Genomic DNA, 16022 nt, shown 5'->3' with positions numbered 1-16022 from the left:
GCTGATGGGGTGTCCTGGGATGCACACCCAGGCTTTGTGGGGGTACTTCTTTAGAGATAAGTTTTTCCCACCCTAGAGATAACTTTCTTGACTGTCTTGTGCTTATCTCCAGGAGCCAGAACAAGGACGTTTGCCTCAGAGGTCAGTTCCCTTCTTCCTATGGTCCCTTTTCCAGCCACAACAATCCTTGGCTGTTATTACAATAATCCTTGATTGGCTCAGCTTTTAGAGTTTGCTACATTCACAAGCCCCTATCTTCCAAGCTTCCACAGTATGGAACATTTTACACCTGGCTTAATTCTCTTGCATGGGGCTGCTGTGGAATTGCCAGGAGGGGATGTTACCCTATCATAGGGACAGTCTGGTGATTATCAGATGAAAAAGAGGAGGCAGGGGCCTCAGCTAAAGGGAAAGTCCCATGTTGGGGGACTGTCCAGCAGGGCAGCTGGCACAGGATGCTCAGGGCCACAGCCAGTTGAGTTTTGAGCATTCCTGGGATGGAGGCTCCATAGTCTCTCTGAGTGATCTGCCCAGGTATTTGGCCCCCTAAACAGAGAAATAAGTTTTTTCTTATGTTAAAATGGAATTTAATGTGTCTCAGTTCTTCCCCATTGGCTCTTGTCACTGTGCACCACTGACTGTAACTGACTGTCACTCTTCTCCCTCCATCCATTGAATATTTGTCCACATGAATAAGATCCCTTTTAGCCTCCTCTTCTCCAGGCTGAGCAGTCCCAGCTCTCTCAGCCTCTCCTCGTATGACAAGGGCTCCAAGCTGTTAATCATCTCCATGGACCTTCAGTCTATCATTGTCTGTCATAGTGGGGAGTCCAGCCCTGAACTCAGCACCCAGATGTCTCTTGCCAGGGCTGAGCCAACAGAAGGGTCAACTCCTCCACCTGCTAGCAGATGTGCCAGCCACTCTACCCGATGCAGTCCAGAAGGCTGGTGGTCACTGCTGCAGGAGTAAACTGATTTTTCCTAGGATTCCAGGGAAATCCAGGGGGAAGCAACTTTTCTCCAGGAACAACTTGTCTGCCAAGGTGATTTCCAGTAGTTGCTGGACTTCATGAACTTTGTGTTGGACCACTTCTCCAGCCTGTCCAGGTCCCCCTGAATGGCAACACAACCCTCTGCTCTGTAGCTGCTCCTTGTGGGTTTGTATCACCTGCAAACTGCTGGGGGTCCATTGCCCTGGTCATTAGCCAAGTCATTAAAAAGTACTGGCCCCAGTATCAATCCCTGAGTGCTCCACTAGGAACTGGCCTCTAGCTGGACATCGTCGTGCAGATCACGATCCCCTGGGCCCCACTGTGGAGCCAGTGCACTGAGTTTGGGTTTCCCTTAGTAAATCCATGCTGAGTACTCCCAAGCACCTTCTTGTTCTTTGCATGTTTGGGAATGGTTTCCAGGTCTATTTGTCTCATCACATTCCTGAGGTTTGTGGTGAGGCTGGCTGTCCTATAGCTTTCCTCATCTTCCTCCTCGCTGTATCTGAAGACAGGAGTGATGTTCACGCCTCAGGATCACCACCACCTTTCACAGGACATTGAGAGTAGCCTCTCTCTTACACCTGCCTGCTCTCCTCACATCCAGGAATGCATCCCAGCAGCTCCCATGGAATCCTGAATGCCCACATTGTTCCCCAACTTGGTCCTCCTCTGCTGAAGGACTGAGTTCTGATCTGTGGGGTTCAGCCCTACTGAGTGTTGTTGTTTTTCACCTATTACCAAATCAGCCTTTGCAAAAGCTGAACCCATGCCACCGTAACCTGGTTTTCTGGGTGGGGAAGGATTTTAACTCCTGCATTCTGTGCCAGCAGCTGTTCTGGGAGTACAGCCCTACCCTCTCCAGCAGGCAGGGGCTTGCCCAGCACCCAGCTCCCTGCCCATCTACACAAGAGTTTTGATGCTGTCTGAGACACTGCAGCTTCCCTTGGCAGCCAGTGCCCTCCTGGCCTCCATATCTCCCTCCAGGTGTGCTCCAGGTGGATGAACAGCACAGTGGTTCAGACAACTGTGACAAGAGCCCTGAGGTCAGCCCTGCTGTACACAGCTGGAGAGTTGTGCTGGGTTACACATTTCCAGGAATGGAGGAGCCTGGGCTACGTCTTACCAGGAGTGAAGATTACGGGCTGAGCTGAGAGTGGACATGATTAACACAGCAATGGCTGCACTCCTGCACGTACACCAGAGGTGGGGCAGGCTGTGACTCAATCACTTTATAAAAATCTGTACAGCCCATTGCACTCCCCTGAAGGGCAGTCCAGCAGTTATCTCCCCTAAAGCACAGAACCACAGGATCAGTTGGGTTGGAGATCTCCAAGACTATAGAGTCCAACCTTTGACTGAACACAACCGTGTCAAATAGACAATATCACTGAGTTCCACATCCAGTCTTTTCTTAAACACCTCCAGGAAGTGACAGCTTGCCTTAGGCCCAGAGTTATAGTGACATTATCCAGCTGTTGTTACAAGGGTAACAAGTAGCAGCGTGTCACTGTGTGAATCATCATTTAAGTCATCCTCAAGTCACAAATTCAGCAATTGCCCTGTGGTGGAGTTGACTTTGGCTGGTGGCCAGGTGCCTATCCAGCTTCTCTATCACTTCCTTCCTCAGCTGGAAAGGGAGAAAAAATAAGATGGAAAATGACTTATAGCTTGAGATAAGTCAGTTTACCAAAGCAAAAACAGAAGTTCGCACATGCACAAGCAAAGAAAAGAAAAAATAAAATTATTGTCTACTTCCTAGCACCTGCTTCCCAGGACGCAGGGCCTCAGCAACAGAGTAGTTGCTACAGACGGCAAACATTGTAAAAAACAAATGCACCCTCTTCCTCCTCATTTTTGTAGCTGTTTTGTCTGAGCTGATGTCATGCAGTATTGAATACCCCTCTGGTCAATCTGAGTCAGCTGTCCTAGCTTTGTCCCTCCCAGCATCTGGCCCACCTCCAGCCCCTTGGTGGGCAGGGAATGTTTGGGAGGCAGTGCTGGTGCTGTGCCAGCCCTGCTCAGCAGGAGCCAAAACTCTAGGGTGTTACCAATATCTTCCAGCTACCAGTGCAGAGCACAGCCCTGTGAGGGCTGCTGTGGCAAAATGAACTCCATCTCAGCCAGACCCCATATACACCCAATCACCCTGTGATTACCATTGGATTTTCATTCAGATATCAATTAATCACCATTTGTTCATCATTTGATCACTAATAAAAGCCTTTTCGTTAATTCCATGCTGATTGCTCTTCATTACTCAACTTTGAAGCCAGATAAGCAAATGAAGCTGTAGAACAGAAGAAAGGGAGCACCATGGTAAGACAGCACAAAAAAAAAGAGAAAGGAGAAGGTGAAATGGGTGACGTGGGAAGTCAGGTGTCCCCCAGCATTAACAACCTGAAATCTTAAATGTTTAACACACACAAGAACTATGTATTTCTACTTTAACCGGTAGGAAAGCAAAGAGTAACAGTGGGAAAATACTAGTTGCTGTCACACTCTTTTTTTCTCTATTTCAATTCATTTTTAAGCTTTTCCTTTAGAAAGCTCTAAACTTTGCCCAAATGACTGCAAACATCCTGGCCCCACAGTAGTACCATTTCCTAAAGATGGCTAAATTAAAACACACAGAAAACTCTTAATGCATTAAGACTCATATTACTAATGCAATTATTTATGAAGCTTCAGATTTTAGGCAAGAACAGCTACAAGGGGCATTCACTGAGAGTGCACATTCACTGGCAGTGTACATTACATTGCTGGGATTCAGCAAGCAGAAAAAAATAACAATTTTTATTAAGGAAAACTAAGTTTCACAGACAGACCAGAAAAAAAAACTCTGGAAAAATAATTGTAATTAGTTTCTGCATCTGAAGTAGCCCTTAAACATCTGCGGGAGTCTTTCCCGTGCTCCAGATCATCAAAGTATTTCTCAGCAGGGATTGTATCCCTGCATTTCTTGGTCTGTATTACACCCACAGTCTTAGTAATGATTTATGAAGCCCTGACTGAACTAATCTGCTTTGAAGAGTATCCACACTGCCTGGGTGAACTGGCTTTCCACCCCAGAAATGACCATATCTCCTGCCTCATCTGGGTAAAAACCACCGGTGCAAGGAATCCCTTTCACTCCAAGCAGGTACAAACAGACCAGTGAATAGTGTGCCACAGAAGTTAAAATGCAATTAATGCCAATTTTAATTACGATGCTTAATTTTAACTCCTGTGGCTCTTCAGATGAAACTAGAAAAAATAATATTTACAGTAATTATATAGGTGTGACTCTAGCGGGCATCAATTAATTATACTCATGATTAATGTCTCATCCGTCCATAATTAAAATAAGTAGAAATCCATGAAAACAGATCATTTCTGCATGCTTATGTCTTTTAAACCTTGTCCTTTGAATGCCATGTCCATCTCTATTTTGCATTTAGAAAATAAGTGCCTTCACCAAATACTGAGGTAATAAATAATCATGATTATTTCCTTCTAGAGGTATGCCATTTCTTAAAAGCAGATTATAGGGATATTTTGAAGCTGTGTAGCTCCCCTCAGTATTGGAATCAAAAGAGTCTTCTTAGCAGCGCTGAGCAGTGATGACTGGTAATGCAGAAATTGAGACGAGAAATACCTCCCTGTTCCAGGCTTTAATTTATCTGGTTATAAAGATAACAGGTGAAAGGAAACAGCAAAAAGTCTGACACTGCAGAAAATTCTTGGGAAGCACAGAAGACCTTGGATTATACACTATGTGAGAACAGGAAAAGCATCCTGTTTCTTTGAAAGCCTGCAAAGCCTGGGGAAATTAACCAACTGTCAGGCTGCTGGATTTATCACAGGCCTGCAGCCGGGTTGTGTGCGAAGGACTGAACAAAGGTTCTCACACTAAGTGTACAAGTAGTGTCTTAACTCTGCAATAAACAGATTCATTTTGCTCTCAGCTTGTGTCTCATTTTCATATGCTACAGATGAGGGCTGTGTGTAGGCACTCTATGGTGTAGTGATGCTGGCTGATGCTGATGTGATCTGACACATGAAAACAAGAGACCTCTAATTTAATTATCCCAAGCTGGGCTTGCACATAACATCTATATGCACTGTCTGTTTGCAGATGTCATTTGCAAGAGAAACTAGCCTGTATGGGATAGAAAATGTAATCGCCAAGTGCATTATAGAGAGACAGAGCAGCTCCATGGGTGCCCTGCAGCAACCAGCAAGAGCCCTTTGTGTACAAAGGCGTGCTGGTTTTGGCTGCAGTAGAGGTAATTTTTTTCCCAGTGCCTGGTCTGAGGCTGTGTTTTGGATTTGTGCTGAACACAAGGTTGATAATATAGAGATGTTTTCATTATTGCTGAGCAGGGCTTTGCACAGAGCCAAGGCCTTTTCTGCTTCTCCTACAGCCACGCTGGTGAGGCTGCTGGGTGTATGGGGAGGGGCTGGGAGGAAACACAGCCAGGACAGGTGACCCAAACTGACCAAAGGGATATTCCAGAGCATATGACATCATGCTCAGGATATAAAGAAAGAGGAAGGAGGGGATGATTGGATGTTTGGAGTGATGGTGTTTGTCTTCCCAAGTCATTGTTACATGTGATGGGGCACTGCTGTCTTGGAGATGGCTGAACACCTGCCTGCCCATGGTAAACAGTGAATTAATTCTTTGTTTTGCTTTGCTTGTGTGCATGGCTTTTGCTTTCCCTATTAAGGTGTCTCTGTCTCAACCCATGAGTCTTCTAGCTTTTATCCTTCCAATCCTCTCCCTGGTCTCACTGGTGGGGGAGTGAGTGAGCAGCTGCCTGGGGCTTGGCTGGGGTTTAACCACAACAATAGGAAAGCGTAGCAAGCCCACACCCAGTTTCCACCCCGCATAAATACCTGTGGTTGCTGAGTTACTGTACGGCCAAACCTGAGCCACAGTGGTGCCACTTTTGAGTTCACCTTTGGCACAGAAAAACTCAAGTACTGGATCTGATTCCTGCCTGGTGATGTCAGTAGAGCTAGAGACCTTGGAGCAGAAATCTATATAGGCAGCATTTGTCAGGAAAGTTTTCTAGCATCAGAAAAGACACCAGGGAACACAAGTGATGGTCAGCATGCCAAGAGAGCCTGTTGAAAAAGTTTCCCTCGCTTCCTGTTGATTTCAAGTTGAAAAAAGAAAACTTGCTTAGAAAAAGCAGTGTAAGGCTCAAGGTTAAGAATCACTTCCAGCCACTGAAGCTGTTCAGGGCTCAAGAGCAGATGGAGGCAGGGGCTCTGGAGAAGGTTTCCTGTAGGTGACCCTATGTCATCTCAAATCTTGATGGATTTATATGTCTGCAATAGGTTGTGCATCAAGACGGGATCCTTATCACCAAAATATATTTCAATCCACATTTTAAAAAGCAAAGCAAAAATTAGCCAAAATCTGTGCACATCCACCACATTCCCAAAGTAGCAACCAATTTCTTGTTACCAATGTCCTCCTCTGCCAGAGTTTCCTCCAGCAGACACAAGAGCAAAACATTGTTCTGGCATAGGAAACACAGAGGCAGCAAATAGATCCAGTCACAAGGAAGGTGGTAAATCTTTGTAACTTAAAACCTTAATAGCAGGGTTTTATTTATGTTGAAATATAGGTGAGGGGTACATTTATGCCATACATAAAAAGTTTATGAACCAGTGCTCAGCACTGTGCCCAGGAACCCCACATGAATCTTTGGGTCCAGGATCTTGAGTCACAACTGCATAAATTATGTCAGGACCCATCCTGTGATACAGCATGGCTCACCCCCAAAATACAGCAGTCTGGGTCACCCAGTGCTGGCAATGATCCCTCCTCCAGGCTATTCCCCTTTCCCTGAACTCATACCCAGGCCTGTGCCAAAGCCATCATGGGCAGAGCACCACCAGTGAGGGGCAGGGCAACCATTGTCCCTGGGTGTCTCCCAGTGTAGGTGAAGCCTTCATGCTAACAAGCCTTATCCCTCTGCAAGATTCCCCTGCCTGTCCTGCCCTTAAAGAATCCAGCCTCATAGCCTAGAAGCACCCATGAACTCAAACTCACACCACCAGTACTGCCATGAGTGTACCGACACTAGTTAGAAATCAAAGCTTGTACATACAATTCGGTATACTTTTACTAGGCAAGACAAATTTTCAGGACCATATAAATATCAGCCCCTACATCAGGGCTGTCAGAAACCACACCTAGGAAGAGAGTATTAAGATGCCCTTGCCTGAAGGAAGGATGTGAATCTGCGCCTGAAGGAAACCAGCTGCATCACAGAAACCTGAAAAAGCTGTAATTACGTAAGAATGGCTCACAGGTAAACAAGGTGTTGAGCCAAAGAAAATTTGCATGTTCCCATGAAAAAACAAATTAGCTACTCTAATAGCATAGGTAGAACCGTCTAAAATTGGATGAGTATTCAACACACCCCACTGGGTGCTTCTCAAGAACTGCTGACTACCTGTGTTCCTATTGCCTTGACGTTAATGAGTATTTCAGCATTTGACCCATGGTTCTGCCTTTTGTCATTGCTGGATTGGTAACCTGTGCTTGAAGAGGGTTTTTAATTCTGAAACCTGGATGCAATACCAGAAGTCCCTTCTTCCATGGCCCTTCACTATCTCCACCTTCTGAAAATGATACCGGCAAAGGCCAAACACTTCACTCCACAGTTTCTCTTGACTCTGCCTGAAGCTCCTGCTCTGCCATACACCAGTCAGTGCAAAGGCCTGTTTGAAGCAAAATTGTCATGTGCTTGCTTTAGCCCTTCCTTAACAATTTCCAACATCCTGTTTACCTTTTTATCTGGTGCTGCTAACGGGGTGGAAGCATTAAGAGGACCAGTCACGGTGATTCCAGGACACTCTCAGTTGTGTTCTACCATCATCACTGGTATTGGACAGCAGCACAAACAACACGTGTGTGACCAGGTGGGTGATTTGCTCAGCCTGGTGGCACAGCTAAAGAGAGGAAGCAGGATGGTTCAGGGAGTCTGAGAAAGAGACTGCCTCCCTGAGAGAGGAACAACCACCAGAAAAAAAATATGATCAAGGGTCTCCTGTATCTTCCCCCCAACAGGCAGAAACAGTAGGTCCAAAGACAGGAGTAAATGGATAAAAAGTGAAGTACTTAAGTACTTGCTTGGACAGCAGAAGAAATCCCTCCCTGTCCACCTCACTCTCTCAGGTGCCTCTGTACAGTATGTTTTAGGCTCTGGAGGTGGAATGCCAGTCTACATGTGATGAGGATGAAGGTCCAGCTGTACCACAGGTGTCAACAGGGTCAGAAAGGCCAACACAAGACATCGCAACCACCTCTGTGAGAAAGAAAAGATGGGTTGTAGTTGTAGGTGATTCCTTTCTAAGTGGAACAGAGGGTCTAATATGCTGGATAAATGCTCCTCTTAGGAAAGTCTGATGCCTCCCTGTGGTCCAGGTTCAGGACAACTCGAGGAAACTTCCTAGCCTGACTCAGCTCTATTACTCATTACAGGTCTTCCATGTGGGTGGCTGTGGAGCCACAACATCTCAATCCAAGGGTCATCCAAAGAGACTTCAGCAACCTGGCTTATTTGGTAAGGGAATGTGGAATACGTAATTCCCCCCCCTATCCTTCCAGTTGCTGGCAAAAACTAGAAGTAAGAAACAGATGGACCCAGACTAGTTCATAGCTCTGTGGCTGGTGTCACTGCCAGAATTTTGGTTCCTTTGACAATGGGATGGGCTACACAGCACCAGGCTTGCTGCCATCAGATGAGATTCACCTTTCTCAAAAGGAGATGGGGCTCTTTGCTCAGGAGCCAGTGGGGCTCATCGATACAGCTTTAAACTAGACATGCCAGGGAAAAGGGATAATATCAGGTTTGTCCATGACAAGCAGTGGACACACCAAGGTTAAAGGGACAAGTGGCTCTAGAGATGTTGTCCACATTAGAGAACACTAAATCTTACGGAGATGAGACAGGGATCCCTGGGATAATAGAAGCAAGCAGGGAAACACCAGTGAAATACCTCAAAGGAATTAAGGGGTGCCCCTCTAAGCGGGTGACACAGCTGACAGCCCAGCTGAAGGGCCTCTACACCAATGAACACAACGGACATGAGCTGGAAGCCACCATGCTGCTAGAAAGCTGTGACCTACTTGCCATTGCTGAAACTTGGTGTGGCAGATCCCATGACTGGAGTGTGGCTATTGAGATGGGAACCTTGTGGTTGGTGTCACTACAAGCCACTGCAGAAGGGGAACAAACTGATGAGGCCTTCCTGCTCCAGCTGCAAGCGGCATTGCACTCACAGACTCTTCAGGGGGGACTCTCTGTCTGGGGAGCTTCAACCCTCACATCTACTGGGGAAGTAGCACAGCAAGCTGTAAGCAGTGCAGGAGAATCCTGGAATGCCTGGAGGGCAACTTCTTGAGCCAGATAATAGCCAAACCTGCCAGAGGGGATACAATGCTGGACCTGATGGCTGTGAATGCAATGAGCTAGTTTGGGACATCAAGATTGGAGGCAGCCTGGGCTGCAGTGATCATGCAGTGGTGGAGTTCACACTCCTGAGGAATATGGGTCAAGCAAAGAGTAAAATCTCAAATTTTAGGACAATAGGATCCCCTGGAAACTGCCCTCTGGAACAGCAGCAAAACAGAACTGGCAGATCTTTAAGGATGCTTTCCATAGAGTGTGAGAGCTCTTAATTCCCAGGAGCAAGAAATCAGGCAAGGAGGGCAAGAGACTGGTGTGGCTGAGTAGGGACTTACTGGTCAAACTACAGGGCAAGAAGCAAATGAACAGGCAGTGGAAACAAGGACAGGTATCCTGGGGAAATTATAGGGATGAGGTTTGGCTGAGTAGGCACGGGGTGAGGGAGGCCAAGGCACAGCTGGAACTGAACCTGGCAAGACTCAAAGAATAACAAGGATTTTTACAGGTTTGTTATCCAGAAAAGGAGGGTCAAAGAAAGATGCAAGGCCATGAAGCTGGTAACAAGGGATGAGAAGGCTGAGGTACTCAACAAATTTTGCCTCAGTCTTCAAGCCTCTCTTCCATGCCTCTCAAGTGGATGGACATCAGGATGGAAACTGAGGGAACAAAGTGATTCTCACTATAAGAAAAGATCAGGTTTGTGAGGAACCTGAGGAGCCTGAACATACAGAAGTCTATGGGGCTCAAGATACCCGCCAGAGTCCTGAGGTAATTAGCTGATGTAGTTGCAAAGCCACTCTCCATGATATCCAAAAAGTCATGGCAGTCAGGTCCATACAGCTGGAAAAGGGGAAAGGTACCCATCTTTAAAAAGGGTGAAATGGAGGACCCTGGGAACTACTGACCTGTCAGCCTGGGAACACCATGGAGCAGATCCTCCTAGAAGCTGTGCTAAAACACATGGAGAACAGGGAGGTGATGCAGGACAGCCAGAATGGCTTCACCAAGGACAAGTCCTGACTGACCAACCCAGTGGCCTTCTGTGGCGGGGTGTGTTCATCTGTGGACAAGGGAAGGACTACAGATGTCAGCTCTCTGGACTTCTGTAAGGCCTTTGACAAGGTCCCCCACTACATCCTTTTTAAATTGGAGAGATATGGATTTGGTGGGTGGACTGTTCTGTGAGTAAGGAATTAGTTCAATGGTCACATCCAGAGGGTAGTGGTCAATGGCTCAATGTTCAGAGAGAGACAGTGATGTGTCTCTCTCAGGGGTCTGTATTGGCACCAATACCGTTCAATATCTTTACCAATGACACAGATACTGGAATTGAGTGCACCCTCAACAAGTTTGCAGATGAAACCAAGCTGAGTGGTGCAGTTAATACACCTGAGGGACAGGATCCCATCCAGAGAGACCTATACAGACTTGAGGACTGGGCCCATGGAAACCTCATGAGGTTCAACAAGGCCAAATGCAAGGTCCTGGATATGTATTGAGGAAACTCCCAGTATTTATAAAGGCTGGGGAACAAATGACTCAAGAGCAGCCCTACCAAGAAGGACTTGGGGGTTAAAGCAGGGCCAGAGGAGGGCCTGGAAGATGATTAGAGGATGAAGTCAGTCTCCAATGAAAACAGGCTAAGAAAGTTGCTCAGCCTGGAAAAAAAGGCTCCAGGAAGACCTTACTGAGGCCTTCCAGTACTTGCCTGTATTCTTTAAGAAAGATGGGGACAAACTTTTCAGGTGGACCAGTTGCAATAAGACAAGGGACAATGGTTTTAAACTGGAAAAGGGCTGATTTATACTAGCAAAAGGGAGAAGTTTTTACAATGAGGGTATTGAAACACTGGAACACATTGTCCACAGAGAGAGAGGGTAGACAGCCAATTCTGCAAACTTTCAGGATTTGGCTTGAGAGGGCTCTGGGCAACCTCATCTAGCTGAAAATGTCCTTGCTCATTGCAGTGGCATTGGAGTAGATGAGATTAAAACATCCATTCCAAAACAAATTATTCTATGATCAGGATTATTTTTCCAAATTACATTACTTTGCTTATATTAACAGTGGATTTCAGTTACCATTTAAAATACCCGGCCAGCATTTATTGCCAGTACCTTAAGTAATTTCATCTCAGCAAATATAGTCATACCTCTGTTCACTCTGCACAGCACAGGAGCTGGTGCAGCTCTTTGGAGCTTCACAGGGAACTGTTTAGGAACTGCTGACACTATTTTCCATGTAGTACTGTGTCATGCTGAACAAGCAAGAATTTCAGGAAGAATGATTTATCATCTGCCCATATTTATTCTGGATTGAACAGATTTCACTTTTCTCCAGAATACACAAGCTGGTTGCAGAGAGCAATATGTGCAAGGACTATGACCAAACAGTAAATTAATGCCCTACTGAATCAAAACAACCCATGAGCACCAAGAGTATTGCAGCAAAGACACACAGGTTTTCGGGGATGTGAGCAGCCTTTGAAGTAGCAAAGGTCAAAGTTTACACATGGAAAGCCAGTACAGGAAGCATGCTCCACACACCTTTACCAACTACACCTTCTGCAGCGCACCAGCCAAAGGCTGTGTTCACTCACAGGCCCCTCACTAAAAAAAGGACAAAGAAGAATTGGAGTGGGCCACAGAAAAACAATGGAGCTGGGAAAGGTCTAGGGCACAAAATATGTGAGGGCTGTTGAGGAAGTGGGGGTTGTTTAGCCTGAAAAAAAGGAGGCTAAAAACAAATGTCATATAAGAAAATTACCTGAAAGGAAGCTGTAGTAAGGTCATCAAATGAACATTTGAGTAAATTAAATTTCCTTTCGGGAAGGGAAACGGAATCTTGCGAACCAGAAAAGAAAGGCTTCCAAAGCCTCTGCAAAGGAGATAGGATCAAATGAAATGCAACTGGAAAAAACCGGCAAAATCCCAGGAAATTGGCCCATGGAGTGCCTCCCCGAAAATGGTCTGGGAGGAAATGAGGTGCAGTGCAAAGGACCAAACCATGCCAAAACTGAGCTCACAGCTCTTGCAACAGCAGGGAAAAATCAAGGAGCAAGACACAACTTTGAGGGGAAGATATCAGAGACAAGGCACGGATACCGAAAACAACAAGAAGCAAAAAAATCGTTGCCGAAGTGAAAGCCGTCCAAAGGCATGGGATGCAATCAACTGAAGGCATATGGACCGTGGCTTTCCAAAATTGATCAGCATTGGAATCCTGGAAACCGCAAAGAAGGACTTAGAAGCGCTCTGGAATGGAGAGACCATCAAAGGAAATGGAATTGAAGGAAAAAAAATAAAATTTGGGAGATTTGGTGAGTACCAGGAAATGGACCAGGACTACATGCGGTGCGGTGCAAAGGGCCAGATCATGGCAAAACTAAGCTCAAGGATGTGTCAAAATCAGGAGAAAAAATGAAAAATGAAGAGACAACTTTGATGGGAGGATGTGAGAGACAAGGCATGGATACCGAAGGGAAAAGAAAAAAAAAGGAAAAAATGTCATCGCCTAAGCGAAAGCCATCAAAAGGCATGGGATGCCATCAAGTGCAGGGACATGGGCCAAAGATAGCCCAGTTGGTCCCCATTGAAATCGCAAGATTCCGTTTCCCTTCCCGAAAGGAAATTTCATTTCCTTTCGGGAAGGGAAACGGAATCTTGCGAACCAGAAAAGAAAGGCTTCCAAAGCCTCTGCAAAGGAGATAGGATCAAATGAAATGCAACTGGAAAAAACCGGCAAAATCCCAGGAAATTGGCCCATGGAGTGCCTCCCCGAAAATGGTCTGGGAGGAAATGAGGTGCAGTGCAAAGGACCAAACCATGCCAAAACTGAGCTCACAGCTCTTGCAACAGCAGGGAAAAATCAAGGAGCAAGACACAACTTTGAGGGGAAGATATCAGAGACAAGGCACGGATACCGAAAACAACAAGAAGCAAAAAAATCCTTGCCGAAGTGAAAGCCGTCCAAAGGCATGGGATGCAATCAACTGAAGGCATATGGACCGTGGCTTTCCAAAATTGATCAGCATTGGAATCCTGGAAACCGCAAAGAAGGACTTAGAAGCGCTCTGGAATGGAGAGACCATCAAAGGAAATGGAATTGAAGGAAAAAAAATAAAATTTGGGAGATTTGGTGAGTACCAGGAAATGGACCAGGACTACATGCGGTGCGGTGCAAAGGGCCAGATCATGGCAAAACTAAGCTCAAGGATGTGTCAAAATCAGGAGAAAAAATGAAAAATGAAGAGACAACTTTGATGGGAGGATGTGAGAGACAAGGCATGGATACCGAAGGGAAAAGAAAAAAAAAGGAAAAAATGTCATCGCCTAAGCGAAAGCCATCAAAAGGCATGGGATGCCATCAAGTGCAGGGACATGGGCCAAAGATAGCCCAGTTGGTCCCCATTGAAATCGCAAGATTCCGTTTCCCTTCCCGAAAGGAAATTTCATTTCCTTTCGGGAAGGGAAACGGAATCTTGCGAACCAGAAAAGAAAGGCTTCCAAAGCCTCTGCAAAGGAGATAGGATCAAATGAAATGCAACTGGAAAAAACCGGCAAAATCCCAAAAAATTGGCCCATGGAGTGCCTCCCCGAAAATGGTCTGGGAGGAAATGAGGTGCAGTGCAAAGGACCAAACCATGCCAAAACTGAGCTCACAGCTCTTGCAACAGCAGGGAAAAATCAAGGAGCAAGACACAACTTTGAGGGGAAGATATCAGAGACAAGGCACGGATACCGAAAACAACAAGAAGCAAAAAAATCCTTGCCGAAGTGAAAGCCGTCCAAAGGCATGGGATGCAATCAACTGAAGGCATATGGACCGTGGCTTTCCAAAATTGATCAGCATTGGAATCCTGGAAACCGCAAAGAAGGACTTAGAAGCGCTCTGGAATGGAGAGACCATCAAAGGAAATGGAATTGAAGGAAAAAAAATAAAATTTGGGAGATTTGGTGAGTACCAGGAAATGGACCAGGACTACATGCGGTGCGGTGCAAAGGGCCAGATCATGGCAAAACTAAGCTCAAGGATGTGTCAAAATCAGGAGAAAAAATGAAAAATGAAGAGACAACTTTGATGGGAGGATGTGAGAGACAAGGCATGGATACCGAAGGGAAAAGAAAAAAAAAGGAAAAAATGTCATCGCCTAAGCGAAAGCCATCAAAAGGCATGGGATGCCATCAAGTGCAGGGACATGGGCCAAAGATAGCCCAGTTGGTCCCCATTGAAATCGCAAGATTCCGTTTCCCTTCCCGAAAGGAAATTTCATTTCCTTTCGGGAAGGGAAACGGAATCTTGCGAACCAGAAAAGAAAGGCTTCCAAAGCCTCTGCAAAGGAGATAGGATCAAATGAAATGCAACTGGAAAAAACCGGCAAAATCCCAGGAAATTGGCCCATGGAGTGCCTCCCCGAAAATGGTCTGGGAGGAAATGAGGTGCAGTGCAAAGGACCAAACCATGCCAAAACTGAGCTCACAGCTCTTGCAACAGCAGGGAAAAATCAAGGAGCAAGACACAACTTTGAGGGGAAGATATCAGAGACAAGGCACGGATACCGAAAACAACAAGAAGCAAAAAAATCCTTGCCGAAGTGAAAGCCGTCCAAAGGCATGGGATGCAATCAACTGAAGGCATATGGACCGTGGCTTTCCAAAATTGATCAGCATTGGAATCCTGGAAACCGCAAAGAAGGACTTAGAAGCGCTCTGGAATGGAGAGACCATCAAAGGAAATGGAATTGAAGGAAAAAAAATAAAATTTGGGAGATTTGGTGAGTACCAGGAAATGGACCAGGACTACATGCGGTGCGGTGCAAAGGGCCAGATCATGGCAAAACTAAGCTCAAGGATGTGTCAAAATCAGGAGAAAAAATGAAAAATGAAGAGACAACTTTGATGGGAGGATGTGAGAGACAAGGCATGGATACCGAAGGGAAAAGAAAAAAAAAGGAAAAAATGTCATCGCCTAAGCGAAAGCCATCAAAAGGCATGGGATGCCATCAAGTGCAGGGACATGGGCCAAAGATAGCCCAGTTGGTCCCCATTGAAATGAAATGTCCTTTCGGGAAGGGAAACGGAATCTTGCGAACCAGAAAAGAAAGGCTTCCAAAGCCTCTGCAAAGGAGATAGGATCAAATGAAATGCAACTGGAAAAAACCGGCAAAATCCCAGGAAATTGGCCCATGGAGTGCCTCCCCGAAAATGGTCTGGGAGGAAATGAGGTGCAGTGCAAAGGACCAAACCATGCCAAAACTGAGCTCACAGCTCTTGCAACAGCAGGGAAAAATCAAGGAGCAAGACACAACTTTGAGGGGAAGATATCAGAGACAAGGCACGGATACCGAAAACAACAAGAAGCAAAAAAATCGTTGCCGAAGTGAAAGCCGTCCAAAGGCATGGGATGCAATCAACTGAAGGCATATGGACCGTGGCTTTCCAAAATTGATCAGCATTGGAATCCTGGAAACCGCAAAGAAGGACTTAGAAGCGCTCTGGAATGGAGAGACCATCAAAGGAAATGGAATTGAAGGAAAAAAAATAAAATTTGGGAGATTTGGTGAGTACCAGGAAATGGACCAGGACTACATGCGGTGCGGTGCAAAGGGCCAGATCATGGC

The sequence above is a fragment of the Motacilla alba genome, chromosome 2, assembly GCF_015832195.1.
Source record: "Motacilla alba alba isolate MOTALB_02 chromosome 2, Motacilla_alba_V1.0_pri, whole genome shotgun sequence".
NCBI classification, from domain to species: domain Eukaryota; kingdom Metazoa; phylum Chordata; class Aves; order Passeriformes; family Motacillidae; genus Motacilla; species Motacilla alba.
This window is presented reverse-complemented; position numbering follows the sequence as displayed.